Consider the following 15,930-nt stretch of genomic DNA (forward strand, 5'->3'; position numbering starts at 1 on the left):
CGCCCAAAAAAAAAAAAAAAAAAAAAAAAGTCTTGTAAATTTGTATTGAGCTATTTTTACTTCCAATCATGAGACCAAGTGTATGAAGACCGTGGAAAGTCTCTTGTGGTCTGGGAGGTACAGATCCAGAAACTATAAACTATCAGTAACGACTGAAGGGGAAGCTGGAAGTACCAGGCAGAAAACAGCATCTAACCAGCTAAACCAGAAATTCTCAAGTAGAAAAAGCCTAAACCTGCTAAAAGGGGTATGTTCTATGGGTGCTCAAAAGTAATGTATATTCTATTGTTGAGTGAAGTGTTCTATAAATTTTCATGAAATGCTATTGGTTGATGACTTTGTTTCGTTCTTCTTTAGCCAAGCTGTTTGTATAGTTGTCCTATAAATTATTACTATTATTATTTTTTGCGGTACGCGGGCCTCTCACTATTGTGGCCTCTCCCGTTGCGGAGCACAGGCTCCGGACGCGCAGGCTCAGCGGCCACGGCTCACGGGCCCAGCCGCTTTGCGGCATGTGGGATCCTCCCGGACCGGGGCACGAACCCGCGTCCCCTGCATTGGCAGGCGGACTCTCAACCACTGTGCCACCAGGGAAGCCCTCTATAAATTTTTGAAAGAAGTGTATTGGAGTCTCTAACTACAACTGTGGATTTGTCTATTTCTTTTAGTTCTATCAGGGTGTGCTTCACCTTTTTTGCCACTTTGTTGTTTGTGCTTTGCACATTTTAGATTGCTACATTGTCTTGGTAGATTGATCCTTTTATCATTATATAGTATCCTTCTCTGTGGTAATTTTCTTTGATCTGAAGCCAACTTTACCTAGTATTAAGATAGACACATGTTTTTCTTTTATCCATGTCTTTGTGATGTATATTTTTTCCATCCTTCACCTTCAATCTGCCTATGATGTTCAATTTGAACTGAGTTTTTTTGTAGACAGTTTATAGCTGGGTCATGTTTTAATCTACTCTGTCAGTCTCTGCCCTTTACTTGGTGTACTTAAACCATTTGCAATTAATGTAACTATTGATACGTTAGGGCTTAAGTCTGCCCGTTTATTTTTTGTCTTCTGCTTGCTCTGTCTGTTTTCTTTCTCTTGCAGGTTACTTGCACGTTTTGAAGATTCTGTTTTGACTTATGTATAGTGTTTTTCAATGTTTCTTTTTGAATAGCTTGTTTAGATGTTGCTCTAGGCATTACACTATATATTTACAACATCACAATCTACTAATGTAGTCATTTTGGCAGTTCAAGTGAAGTACAGAAATCTTACTTCCCTTTAACTCTTTTTACCCTCCCCCATTTATAATTGCTCTATGTACATTTAGGACCACATCAGTGTTACGTTGTGTCGGCTGATTATTTTCTCCCAGTTAGTTGGCTCTCTTCTTTTTCCTGCAGTGTTATATAGTGCCTCCTCACCGTGACGTGAATAGTCCTCTGAAGTTAAGGCAAATCAGGTGGGAGAGTCCTGATTTGACTGCTGTTTCCAGATATGTATTCAACTGAGTCACTGAGATGAGAAACAAATTTGGGTTACTTTAACTGTAGTGCTTATCAGTTTCCCAAGGCAAAGAGCGTGGAAGAATATATTTTCCAGAAATGCCCTCAACAATATTTCTGGTCCCATATGCTCTTCCAGAACATTGTCACTCCTTTATGAAGAGGTTCCATCTGTGGGATCCTTAGCTGCGTTGTCTAATAGGGCACAACAATAGAAATGATATTATCTGACATTCATGGGTAGGTTATAAAAGACAATAAAGTGTAAAAGCCAATATGGGATTTCAACCTCTGGGAAGAAGAAGTAGACATACTTTTCCCTATGCCTCTAGCTAAGTACAACTAAAAATCCTGGCAAACCATGTGAAGACTCTGAAAGTTGGAGGAAAGACAGATCATTTAGGGACCTTGGGACCCAAGGAAAAAAATGGTGGTGTTTCCCTAGTTTTCCTTTTGCCTCATATACCCAAGACTTGGATTGGAAGAAGCCAGCAACTTGGAAATGCCATGGGCATGGACCCAAAACAAAGCAAAACGAACAAACACAACACGGAAAGCCTACTCTCTCTAATCAAAAAAACAAAGAAAGGGGCAGCATAGCAAAGCTGAAAACTTTTAAATAGTAACCACTCTACTCTAGCCAAACAGCACAGAAAAACTGTGGTCCCATCCCCACCAGTGACCACAAAGGCTGAGTGGGGAACCTATGTCCTTGCCAAGCTGTCATGAGACACCCCAACGCCACCAGCTCCTTGCTGATTTTCTCCTTCTGTTTTGACAGCTGAGTGACACATACATGTTTTCACTTTCATCACTTTTAAGCTTGCCTTTACTTTTTCTGCGTTTCATGTAGTTTGTATCCAAAGCAGTGGTTATTTTCTCCTTTTAAGGAGTTGTCTGCCCTTTGGGATTTTCCTCAGATGAATATAATCCTTGAATGTGAATGCCAGTCATCTTTCTTGAACTTTTCCTGAAGCCTCTCTGACCAGAAACAGAAAGATTTCTTTGAGAGTACCTGACTTACCTTAATTGTCTTCGGAGTCCTGAAAGTAAATACTTCACGGATCTAAATTCCTAAAGCAACGGAAACTTTTGCTTCTATTTTGGTACATGATGTATAGTTTTTTCTGTGGAAGGTTCAGAATAAATCTCAAAACCTGGTGAATAAAATCTGATCAGAGTTGGACGTGGGACCTAAACTACAGACTAAGTATCCCATCACAACCTCTGTTGCAGGTAGGGTTCTCTAGAAAGCCAACTCTGAGACAGAGCTTAGTGAGCAGAATGTTTATAAAGGAGCATCCTTTGGCTTAACACCTAGGAAGGAAGGAAGGAAGGAAGGAAGGGAAAAGGGGGCAAGGATTGGGCAAAGGGAGCTGTGCTGGAATGCAGGTTCTGTGGGCAATAAAGCATTAATTGTACCCAAAGAAAGATTTGGCCCTTTGTCCTTGGCTCCTGGGAGGTAACCTCTAAGCCTTTGGAATGTCCTGATTGATAAGAGTGTCTTTGTTTACCTGGCAGGCTTGGGCCATGACAGAGAGTTTATACTAACACACATGATATATGGTAGAGGACTTAGGGCACACAATATCAACTTGACATTTGGAGGGGCTGGCGACTAAGGTCAGCCTCATGGGTGGTCAACCACGTCTACATGACAAGCCCCTAATAAAAACTCTGGACTCAAAAGTTTGGGGAACTTCCCTGGTTAGCACTACTCATGCATATTGTCACAAGCCATTGCTGGAGAAATAAACACAAGCCACACAAATCCTCTGGGAAGGGACAGACAATGGACAGCTCCACACCTGTTCTCTCCCTATCGTCTGTCCCTTTGATGATTTTTTAAAATTAATACACTTTATTCTGGGGGCAGTTTTAGGTTTATAAAAATGCTTAGTGGAAAATACATAGAGTTCCCATGTATCCCATCAGTGCCCTACCCCTTCAGTTTCCCCTAATATTAACATCTTGGGTTAGTGTGGTACATTTGCTATAATTGCAGAGCAAACATTGATACATTATTATTAATTAAAGGCCACATTTTCCATTAGGGTTCACTCTTGGTGTTGTAAATTCTGAGTTTTTATATAGAACCCATAGAACATAGGTAGTTGTAGCTCATCACTGTTTTAAGTTGCAGTTTTCTAATGACATGTGACATTGAGCATCTTTTCACCTGCTTGTTTGCCATCTATCTTTGGTGAGATGTCTGTTAAGATTTTTGCCCATCTTTTTAATAGGGTTATCTGCTTTCTCGTTGTTGAGTTTTAAAAGTGTTTGTGTATTTTAGATAACAGTCTTTTCTCAGACGTGTCTTTCACAAATATTTTATCTTAATCTGTGGCTTGTCTATTCATTCTTTCTCTTTCTCTCTGTCTCTCTTTCTCTCTTTAAAGTAACAGGAGTTTGCCCCAGCTAGCCTGCTGCAGGTGCCACAGGGCCCAAGAGTGACAGGAAGTACCTCGTGTCCCAGTGCTCAGGCTTACATGGACTTTCTCCAACCTTGCCAGCACTTACCTTAGCACTGCATGGTGGTGGGGATGAGGTGTCTTTCACAGAGCAGAACTTTTCAATTTTAACCAAGTCCAGCATAACATTTTTTTCTTTCCTTGGTTATGCTTTCGTGCCAAAACAAAGTTCACCTAGATTTTCCTTTGTTATCTTCTAGGACTGTTATAGTTACGCATTTTACATTTAGGTCTATGATTCATTTTGAGTCTACTTTTGTGAAAGGTGTATAGTATATATCTAGATTCTTTTTTTTTTGTTTGGTTTTTTGGCATGGAGATGTCTAGTTGTTCTAGCACCTTTCGTGGAACAAACCATTTTGCTCCATTGTATTCCTTTTGTTCCTTCATGAAAGATCAGTTGACTATATTTTGGTGTGTCTATTTCTGGGCTATGTTCCACTGATTTTCTTCTTCTTTTTTTTTTTTTTTTTGGTGGTACGCGGGCCTCTCACTGTTGTGGCCTCTCCCGTTGCGGACCACAGGCTCTGGACGCACAGGCTCAGCGGCCGTGGCTCACGGGCCCAGCCGCTCCGCGGCATGTGGGATCTTCCCGGACCGGGGCACGAACCCGCGTCCCCTGCATCGGCAGGCGGACTCTCAAGCACTGCGCCACCAGGGAAGCCCTGATTTTCTTCTTTATTCATTGACCAACACAACCCTATCTTGATTAGTGCAGCTCTATAATAATAAGTAGTAAAGTCAAGTAGTCATAGTCTTCCAACTTTGTTCTTCTCCCTTAATCTTGTGTTGGCTATTCTGGGTCTTTTGCCTCTCCTTATAAACTTTAGTATCAGGTCGTCGATATTCACAAGATAACTTGCTGGGATGGTGATTGGGATCACACTGATGACAGATCAAGTGGGGAAGAACTGACAATGTGACAACACTGAGTCGTCTTACACATGTACATGGAATACACCTCCAGTTATTTAGATTTTCTTTGGAGTTTTGTAGTTTTCATCGTATAGATCTTGTACATATTTTGTTAGATTTATGCCTGAATATTTCTCTTTGCGGGGAATGGTAAAGTAAATGGTATTATGTTTTAAACTCCGAATTCCAGTTCCTCATTGCTGGTTCATACAGAAGCAATTGATTTTTGTATATTAATCATGTATCATGCAACCTTGCTGTAATTGCTTATTAGTTCCAGGAGTTTTTTGTCGATTCTTTAGGATTTTCTGCAAAGTACTTAGACAACTATATCATCTGTGATCAAAGATTAGTTTTATTTTTTCCTTCCCAAATAGTGTAACTTTTACTTCCTTTTCTTGTGTTATTGCATTAGCTAGGACTTTCAGTATGATATTGAATAGGTGTGGTGAAAGCCAACAACCTTGCCTTGTTTTTGATCTTAGCAAGAAAGCATCTAGTTTCTCATCATGAAGTATGACATTGGCTGTAAGATTTTTGTAGGTGTTCTTTATCAACTTGAGAAAGTTTCCCTCTGTTTCTAGTTTGTTGATAGTTTTTATAAATGGGTATTAGATTTGGTCAAAAATTTTTTTATTGGAGTATAACTGCTTTACAATGCTGTGTTAGTTTCTCCTATACAAAGTGAATCAGCTATATGTATACTTATCCCCTCCCTCTTGGACCTCGCCCCCCCCACATCCCACCCATCTAGGTAGTCACAGGGCACTGAGCTGAGCTCCCTGTGCTATACAGCATGTTCCCACTAGCCATCTATTTTACACATGCAGTGTATTTATGTCAAACCTAATCTCTCATTTCATCCCACCCTTCCCTTCCCCCACCATGTCCACATGTCCATTCTCTACCTCTACGTCTCTATTCCTGCCCTGTAAATAGGTTCACCTGTACCATTTTTTTAGATTCCACATATATGCGTTAATATACGATATTTGTTTTTCTCTTTCTGACTTACTGCACTCTTATGACAGTCTCTAGGTCCAACCATGTCTCTACAAGTGACCCAATTTCATTCATTTTTATGGCTGAGTAATACTCCATTGTATATATATATGTAGCTGTCCAGTTTTCTCAGCACCACTTAGTGAAGAGGCTGTCTTTTCTCCATTGTATGTTCTTGCCTCCTTTGTCATAAATTAAGTGACCATATGTGCGTGGGTTTATCTCTGGGCTTTCTATCCTGTTCCATTGATCTATATGTCTGTTTTTGTGCCTGTACCATACTGTCCTGATTACTGTAGCTTTGTAGTATAGTCTGAAGTCAGGGAGCCTGATTCCTCCAGCTCCATTTTTCTTTCTCAAGATTGCTTTGGCTATTCAGGGTCTTTTGTGTTTCCATACAAACTGTGAAATATTTTGTTCTATTTCTGTGAAGAATGCCATAGCTAGTTTGATAGGGATTGCATTGAATCTGTAGATTGCTTTGGGTAGCATAGTCATTTTCACAATATTGATTCTTCCAATCCAAGAACATGGTATATTTCTCCATCTGTTTATGTCATCTTTGTTTTTGTTTTTTTTTTGTTGTTGTTGTTGTTTATGTCATCTTTGATTTCTTTCATCAGTGTTTTATAGTTTTCCGAGTACTAGTCTTTTGCCTCCTTAGGTAGGTTTATTCCTAGGTATTTTATTCTTTTACTTCCAATGGTAAATGGAATTGTTTCCTTAATTTCTCTTTCTGATATTTTGTTGTTAGTATATAGGAATGCCAGAGATTTCTGTGCACTAATTTTGTATCCTGCAAACTTACCAAATTCATTGATTGGTTCTAGTAGTTTTTTGGTGACTTCTTTAGGATTTTCTGTGTATAGTGTCATGTCTTTTTGAATGTTTTAATGTATCTGCTGATACGATCATATGGCTTTTCTTCTTTAGCCAGTTCATGTGATGAATCACATCAATAAGTTTTTGAATGTTGAATCAGCCTTGTATGCCTAGAATAGATCTTACTCCTTTGCTGATTTTTATCTGTATCCTTTCATTGTAATAAACCATACCATGAGTATAATGGTTTTCTGAGCTCTACTAATCTTTTAGCAAATTACTGAACCTGAAGTTGGTCTTTGGGAACTTTGGAACTTGTACCCTATAAGACTCTTGCCCAACGGGAAGCTCAGGAGCTAAAAATGATCAATCAGAGATGCCTCACATTTGCCCTTTATCAAATAACTTAACATATTCATAGGTTCCAAGAATAAGGACATGGATGTCTTTGCAGGAATGCTCCCCACATTGCCCATGCAACTCCCTTGTGATTTTTTTCTCACTCATGCTCAGTTCTGGGTGTACCACTTCCAAATTACAAGAGGATATTTTTGGTCACACCTGAATTATGACTTGGCAAATCTGATAGAACTCACCACACAATGGGCAGTTCTGGATGAATTGTCACATGACGTCTCACGGTCAGGTGCTCCATCTTTACCTGGGTTCACTAGCATACCAAAAGTTGTTATTCCAAAGACATATAATTCTCCACTGCAAATGGCATGGCCTTGCTGCAGAACCACGGGAGTCTGCATTGTGATTCTCCCACATGTGCCGTAAACTCTACATGGTATCTTTTTTCCACATCTGATACTTCTAATACCATAGGGTCAGCTAGGCTGAATCATCCAAGCAGCAGCACTCTTTTCACCACGGACTGGATTTTCGGCAGAACCCTTTCCTAATCTAAGTCCCAGTCAAAGCTGGCAGCCTGTAACTGGGCCGAAGCAGTATACCCAGGTGTGAAATATGCTACGGTCAGAAACCAGAGGCAATGTTACCTCCTTCTTCATAGTGGGAAATATCATTTTCTTTAGATGAGATGTCCTGGCACGCCCCTGACTTAGTGGGTTCTCCATAGGAGTTATCTCCCAATATCTGAAATGCGCGAGTCCCAGGGCCTCTAAGATGTTGACTACTTCTTGGTCATCTGGCTTGATTAGCATGATATCATTGGTACAGTGGACTAATGGGACAGTCTGCCGGAAGTACACACCACCCAGATTTTTCTCTCTCTATTGTAACAAAAGGAGAGTGTGTTAATACAGTCTTGGGGCAAAACTAAACAATATATACTATTGTCTCTTCTGTGTGAGTTCAGCTACTTATGATCCCCTTTTCTAATAGTGAAAGAAAACAAAATCACATTCATCCAATCAATGACCACATACCATATACCCGAGACCGTGTTTCTTTGCTTTAGCAAAGATACCATGTCTGGCACAGTGGCTACAACTGGACCTACCACTTGGCTGACTTTGTGGAAGTCAACTGTCATTCTCCAGGACTTACTAGATTTCTGCAGGGGCCAGACTGTTAAAGCAAATGCATATATGACAGAGATGGTTAGTTCTGTGTTCTTCAGATCCTTAAGGCTCGCACTAATTTTCAGGCTTCCCCCACCCCAGCGAGGGTAGGTAAGTCAATGAAAAGCGGAGCAGAGTTGCCTAAAGGCTTATTAGTGCTGATGAGATAAAAATTGGAGTTCAGAATTTGATAAGGGAAGGGGTATTAGTAAATATCCCAAGCTCTCAGCTGGGACCCCTGGAGGGCAGAGCAGACCAGAGGTAGACAGAGAGCCTCAACATTTTGTAACTCCGTTTCAAGGTAGTTTCATCTCTGACTGGATTAAGATGATCTGATTTCTCTCTATCAGAAGGCAAGGTGACTCCTCCTTGGAGGGAGAAAAAAGTCCTGGGGCGGTGCGGGGCGGGGATGAAGTAGGGGTTAAGATTTCTCCCAGAAAGGCAGCTGCCACTTTTTCACGTAAAATCCAACAGGATGCCTAGGCTGGGGGCTGACTGAGCTCCTGAATATACCATTTGCATTTGACTGCCAATGCCTTTCAATCCTTCCTTTGTGAGTCGGTGAGTCGGAGTTGAAAACCCCCCCAAAATGGGACGCCAGATGGAAATTCCCCTGGTCAGTTTCAACATCAGTTTAACTACCGGTGAAGGGCTGCTTTTGTTTAGAAAGTGTGCATTTTGTGGCTCTATCCGGCAGGTGGCGATGTGGTACCAGGAAACGGCCTCTCTGAGAGTTCAGACCCCCTTTCGGTCTTTAAGCAAAGCCCCGAATTCGCTTTCTCCTTTGGGATTCTGTATTATTTTTTTGCTGGAATATCCAGACGGGACAGAGAAATAGTTTGGGGACCATCTACACATCCCACATGAAGCAGTTCCTAAACAGGAGAATCCCCTCTGGTACTTGTGAGATGGGAGTGGGGGCATATATGGCATCAATTCCACAATAGCCGTACATTGAGTCCATCCAAAGGGTCTCATCCACAAGTTCACGTCATTTCTTTCCTCACCTCAAATCTTGCTTAAACCCCGTCGACTGAATTAGGTACCTTTCCTCCTATAGAAACACAATGTAAATCGGGGGTTACAACAAAAGCTGCCATCTAGGGGGCCCAGGGAAGTCCAGGGTGGTGGAGAAAGGCCAGCTAGGGTTGAAAAGGTACGCTAGTGGAGGTAGGAGAGAGAAAACTTGATTGTCAGTCTCCTTTCCTCCTTTGGCCCCTTGCTCCAGGGTCATTGCCCAAGTGCCAGTGCTACTTCCTTTCCCATGTACCTCTCAGTGTCTGGTGAGAACCAAGTTCAGGGACTTCTTTCTCCCTCCACACACACTGCCTCAGCTCCATCCCTCAGGGCTTGCTCCTGTGCCCAGAATCTTTTCCTCTACCAGGGCAAGAAAGTGACTTGGGTGCTTGACTAGCACAATGACTGACACATTAATATGTTAACTTTTCTTTTCCTTCTTGGTAATGGTACTAATATTTTGGATCCAAAAAAAACCCCAAAAAAGGAACAAAAGGTAATATAAAGGTACTCTGGGTATACATACAGACTCTCAAAAAGTATCCCTTCGGCCTAATGCTTTCAGAAATGTCATACACCCCAATGGAACACTGTAATGGATTTCTGACTAGTTAAAAGATTCTTGGGCAGATATAGACACTTTCAAAAGGGGACTGGGGTAGTACATGGTTATCAGCTCACTGGATCATGGAGTAGGACAGAGAAAAACAGAACTATGTTGGTCTTGGCTTTTCTAGATACGGGGATGTTCTAGTTAGAGCCGGATAAAAGAAAAGTTAAAGGTTTTTAACTTGTGGTCTCAAATGTTTACCATTTATGAGACTTCTTGCTGAAAAATTCAAGGAGTGTTTTAGATTCAGGAAAGGAGATGATGGTTTGATATAACAGAGCCCAGTTAGTAGAAAGAGACCTGAATTAATGTCAGTAAACTTAAGTGCAAGTCTTCATTCCACTTCTGCCTTAAGCAACAACTCACTCTCCTCTTTCCTCGTCAACAAATTGAGGATAATAAAATCTTCCCTGCTTGCCTAACAAGGTTATGGTAAGAACAAACATTAAAAAAAACTGTTTTATAAACTGTAAAGCATTATACAAATGTAGGTTACTATTGTTATTGAATAGATCAGCCATGATTGGGATGGTGAATATTTTCATGCTATGAAATAGCATTCACTTTGTTTTCATTCCATAGTTTACTGTAACATGTTACATTTGATTTCTTGGTTGTTGTTCAGGAAGTGTTACAATAGATTTTTATTAACGGCTGCTTTGATAAGCTCCCCTCCCAGCCCTGGGGGCTGGCGCGCACCTGGCTCCCCCGTGCTCACCAGCTTAAGATTCTTATTAAAACACCTCCCTACCACCATCCTACTAAAATAAGAAGAATAAAATAGATGAGACAGATTTTTAACTTTTTTGCTATTCCCTACATACAATGAGGTCATTTCTTGGCAGGAAAAACTTTGAAGCCCAGTATCAAGAATGGCTAAGTCTAATACTGGTATATTCCATAAATAGTATTTACAAACATACCTTATAAAAGCAGTGCTCAGTATTTGTTTCACTCTTTTTATCTGAGTCCTTCTGTGACTTGGGCTTCTCAGAGATCATGATGGCTTGAAGATGAATAGACAATTCAGCTGAAACACTAATTTCAAAAAGGGTCAAGTTATAGCAGTGTCTTCACGGCTATCATTAATTGTACAGAGAGTAAGATTAACAGGGACCCCCTAGCCCACCTTTCAGCTCCACCCTCACTTTCCTTAGAGATGTTAATTTAGCATGTAGACAATTCATCCACTAATGATAATGATCTGAACAATAACATCTCCTTTTCATAGAGCAGTATATCAAACACTTTACAAAAATTGTGTCTAATTGCCAATGCCCACATATATACCATGTAGATATGTCTTCATTTTTTTTTTTTTTTTTTTTTTTGCGGTACGCGGGCCTCTCCCGTTGCGGAGCACAGGCTCCGGACGCGCAGGCTCAGTGGCCATGGCTCACGGGCCCAGCCGCTCCGCGGCATGTGGGATCTTCGCGGACCGGGGCACGAACCCGTGTCCCCTGCATCGGCAGGCAGACCCTCAACCACTGCGCCACCAGGGAAGCCCTGTCTTCATATTGCAGATGGAGAAAGTATAACTCAGAGAAAATAGGTGACCTGCCCGAGCCTAGAGTTACAAAGCAGAGATGGAATTCAAATGCAGGTATAAATACCCTACAGATGGATTTTCAGTTGGAGAATTCAAAAGTGTGTTCTAGATACACTGATGTTAAAATCTGGCCTCCATTTAAGATGAAGATGATACCGAGATGGTATAATTATAGGGAAACAGATGGGAAGAGAATTGTGTAGTGCCATGAAGGCTAAATAAACGTAAAGTGAGAGTCCACCTGGGAAGTTAGTGAGAAACTTTTGCTCCAGCTTTAGTTTTTAGTTTTAAAGAGGGATTCTGTATTATTTTTCCCCATCTATCTTCCCTCTGATGTCTCCCCAGAAGGGAATGAACAATGTAAATAAAATAGTGAAATCTTCAATAGTGATATATACCACTAGAATGAAAGCCATGGAGGGTAGCAGCCATCTGTCTTCAGAATTCCATCATCTAACACAAAGCCTGGCCCAGGGCAAGCCTTCAGCAAAGATATATTCAATGAATGAATGAAGTGTGCATGTGAGGAACTATGCCCTGTTCTAATTGCTTTTCATAAACTACCTCATATAATTCTTACAACCCTGTGAGATAGGTATTATTAGTCCCACTTCACTAATAAAGCCTTTGAACCCCCAGACAGATCAAACTATTTACTCAAGGTCACAAAGCCCCAGAGAGTATATTTTTGGTGACTTTTGATTATGAACATTTTCCAATAGAAAAAAAAGAGGATAGTATAATGAGCCTCCATAAACTTGTAACATAGGGTAATGTGCTCATTTTATTTGCAAATTTACATCATCTTCTTATTTTACTACATTATTTTACACTTAGAGACATCATGACATTTTAACCCTAATTACCACTTTCCATCTGAAAAATTTTGGACTTTTTCTTATATCAGACCAAGATCCAATTGAGGTACATAAGTTGTCTTTAATTATTATGTCTTTTGAGCTCTTCTATTCTAGAAAAAGCAATGATTTGTTGAAGAGAACAGAGAAACTGCTTGTAGAATGTTCACCTCCTGGGTTCCTTCTTCACCTTGTTTAGTTTAAGTTCTAGCCCCTGCATCTCTGGTCAAGAAGAAGTTATGTAAAGACTGTACTTATCCACTTGACTATTTCACAATGGAGCAGAGGTACTGGCTTCATCATTCACTGGGAATGAGCTATTTAGGAAGCTCACTTCAGCCTCTCTGAGCCTTAGTTTTCTGTTTGTAAAATGAGAGATGATTCTCTCCTATCTCTCTCTCCTCCCTTTCCCCTCCCTCTTCTCTCTTCTCCTCCCTCCTTGGCCCCCTTCTTTCTCTCCCCCCCCCCCCGCCCCGCCTCCTCTCCCTCTTCCCTACCCCACTTCTCACTCTTCCCTGGCTCGGGCTCCCCAGAGCTGAGCCTGGCCATTGTCGAGAGGTAGGAATCAGATCGCGGCTGACCCTAGGCTTCGTCCGAGCCCGCCACCCCGCTCCCGCCGGCACGGAGCATAACACGAAGCAGCCCCTGAAATAGCTAGTGGGAAGCGGCCGCATAGCACAGGGAGATCAGCTCGGTGCTTTGTGACCGCCTGGAGGGGTGGGATAGGGAGGGTGGGAGGGAGGGAGACGCAACAGGGAGGAGATATGGGAACATATGTATATGTATAACTGATTCACTTTGTTATAAAGCAGAAACTAACACACCATTGAAAAGCAATTCTACTCCAATAAAGATGAAAAAAAAACCCTGCTCCTACTTGGGTCCCCCAGGTGGGGGACGCTGCCTGGCCCAGGCCCTGGGCCCCGGTCCCTTCCCCTCCCAGCCCCGGGGGCTGGCGCGCACCTGGCTCCCCCGTGCTCACCCGCTCCGCCGCGCACCTCGCCCGCCGCCAGCGCCCCACCCAGGTCGCTCCTCATCTGGCGAAGCGAAGGCCTCGCAGCTCCGTCCAAGGCTGGCGGAGGAGAGAGCTCCCTCTTCCGCTCGGACAGCTTGAAAGGAGGGAGGTGGGACTAAGACTGCCTGACTTTCGGGACTTCGGAGGCTTTCGCCTTCCTTTCCTCCCGGCTTCTTCCGGCCTTCTCTGGGTTCTTCTGTTCTTTGGACAACCGGGGAAGCGCGAAGCTGACTTTAAATCTTTTGATCAGATAAGCAAAACGATCCCTAAAAACGTTTCTTTGCTCCCACGGGCAAAATAAACTCACCACTTGGGGAATTTAACAAAGAGAAACTGGAGTTCAACTTAATATATGATTCACTCTCCCTACCTTTGAGTGCAGAGCGCCCGGAGAGAAAGTTCAAGGGACCTCAGAGGAACACAAGGGTTCTGAGTCGGAGGTGTTGGGCTGCGGCAACAGAAACTGACTAGGTCTTGCCGGGACCTCCAAGAATGTCAACTGTCGGCTCCTAGAAAGATCCGCAAAGCAACCTGTTGCTAAGACAAAGCTACGTCATTTGCTTCTAGAAGTCATGGAGAGCAATAACTTGACAGAATTTTGTTTGTGTCTCCGAGGGAGGAGAGCAAGATTGGGTTATTTATTAAGGTTTTGAAGTCTGGTTTAAGTTGTGTCTTTAACGTAGAGGATTGATTAGGATAAGGTAAGGGTTGGGTAACAGTTTCGGATGTGGATATAACAAGGCGAGGACGTTGAGGCAAGGGTTCAAGAAGTCTTGGGATGTAAACTGTACTTTGAGCTTTTCTGTTGAAGAACTGTTAGGTCTTTGAGGAAAGTTACTGAAATAAACAATGAAGATATTTGCAGCTTTCATGTCCCTGGGCAAAAGCTTGCGGAATTACGTTGATGAAAAAGTGAATAGGTCATATAAACGTAGTCACTTATAGATCTATGTGAAGGTAGATGGCTTCAGTTCTCTCAATGGTGAACCTGCCTGTGAGAACGTAATCAACATTTGTCACTTAGAGTATTTTATCCTGGAAAGAAGTTCACTCAGGAAAACACATTTGCCATGATTTGTTGGTTACATACAGAATTCACAGAGAGAGAGTGATCTTAGGAAACATTTTTTATGAAGTTAATGTTGGGTCTTAGAAGACCCATCCGTTTTTAAAATTAGAACGTGCTCCCCCCCCCCCCCCCTTGGGCACCGCAAAAGAAATACACATCCTTTTACTTTATTCTGTTCTTTTTACGTTTCCAGGGACAGACCTCATTTCCCCTTTCAGAAACAACTGTAGCCAGGACTATGTTCCGGCTCCTCCACCAAACCTGAGGGTTTTTTCGAATTGTGCCCCAGCCAGTGAATTTCCCCCAAACTCCAGATCAGCCCCAGGATCAAAGGTGTAACTCACGTAAGGGAAGAAGTGTCTTTCCCCAACCAAGATCCCACTCATCTGCTCAGGTAACGAGGCGGGAACCTCCCTAATTCCGAGATCTGGGGAACTGCGCCTCTTGCCAATGGACAGAGAGATCTTGGAGTCCTGCTCTCATTGGGTAACAACTCTGCTACTGAGGAAGTCGATTGGCTGAGCTCTAGCCTAGGTGTGGAGCGAGAGAAAAGATGAGTGTGGGCTGGTCCACCTCCCTCCCAAGAGCTCTTTCTCTTGGTTAAGATCGTGCTCCGCTACTCCACTCCGCTGTTCACTGCCAACAGGGCCTGCTTCAGCTCTCTAAGTCCTGAACAGGGGAAAGAGTCCGGGAAGGAAGAGGGGTCCGGGGGCGGGGAGGAGAGCCGGGGATGCGGCTAGAGAGGACTCGGGAGCGGGAGGCCCTGATCACGGGAGGAGGGGCCCCTGGGGAGGCCCTATCCCCAAGAGCCAGACCCGGCTGCAGAAGGCAGAGTGGGCGGGCGGAAAAGGGGCTCCCGGGTGCCCGGCAGGCCCCGCCTGGAGATCGCGGCGCGGGACGAGGCAAGGAGACACCAGCCTGGCGTCTGCAGCGCACAGCTCCACCTGCGCAGGCGCACAGAGGACACAGCGCGTGGGTGGGGAGGAGGGGCCTAGGGCGACTCGGGCACTTTCCAGGGGTGTCATTCCCAGCAGCTGGGACAGGACCCACGACAAGGACAATTAGGAAGAAGCCGCGAATGCAGGCGGAGTGAACAGCCTCGTGGGACAAACCGATTCTCCAAACGTGCCTCCTCCATACGTGCAGAAGTTTACCAACCGGAGGAGGGAGACATTATGAACTCCAGGACTGGGCATCTCAAAGCTGACAAAGATCTCGATCGGAAAGGGCTTGCAGAGGCAGCCTGCTGTTTTAAGAGTCTCCGTGGAGAGCAGGCATGCAAGTGTTCCAGGCTGTGCTCGGGAAGGGATCAGCGTCGCAACAGTGACGACTTCTATGCAGTTTGACAGAATATACGATGTATATAAAGGTACAGGGTTGAAAAGTGTGTTGGTAATTTCAATACGTGTGGTGATTTGGGAGAACTGGCCTTAATGCGCATACGATACACCTGAAGTGGCTAAAGTTCCTGCTTCTTCTTCTGCGGGTTCTCTGCTGTTTGGATAGAGGAGTCTTTAAAAAGCAAAAAAAAAAAAAAAAAAAAAAAAAAAAAGAAAAAAAAAACAAAAAAA

At 43.1% G+C, this 15,930-nt stretch overlaps 1 long non-coding RNA gene across 1 annotated transcript in view; it reads left to right on the forward strand.

Moving 5' to 3' along the window:
- Positions 1 to 15,394: 15,394 nt before the first annotated feature.
- Positions 15,395 to 15,930, forward strand: part of LOC112402160 (uncharacterized) — a 1,020-nt gene continuing 484 nt past the window's right edge. The window contains exon 1 of the long non-coding RNA XR_003003686.1: positions 15,395 to 15,728. This is a non-coding gene — a long non-coding RNA (uncharacterized LOC112402160). The remainder of the gene's footprint in view (positions 15,729 to 15,930) is intronic.

The sequence above is a fragment of the Neophocaena asiaeorientalis genome, unplaced genomic scaffold, assembly GCF_003031525.2.
Source record: "Neophocaena asiaeorientalis asiaeorientalis breed wild unplaced genomic scaffold, Neophocaena_asiaeorientalis_V1.1 scaffold43, whole genome shotgun sequence".
Classification (NCBI taxonomy): Eukaryota; Metazoa; Chordata; class Mammalia; order Artiodactyla; family Phocoenidae; genus Neophocaena; species Neophocaena asiaeorientalis.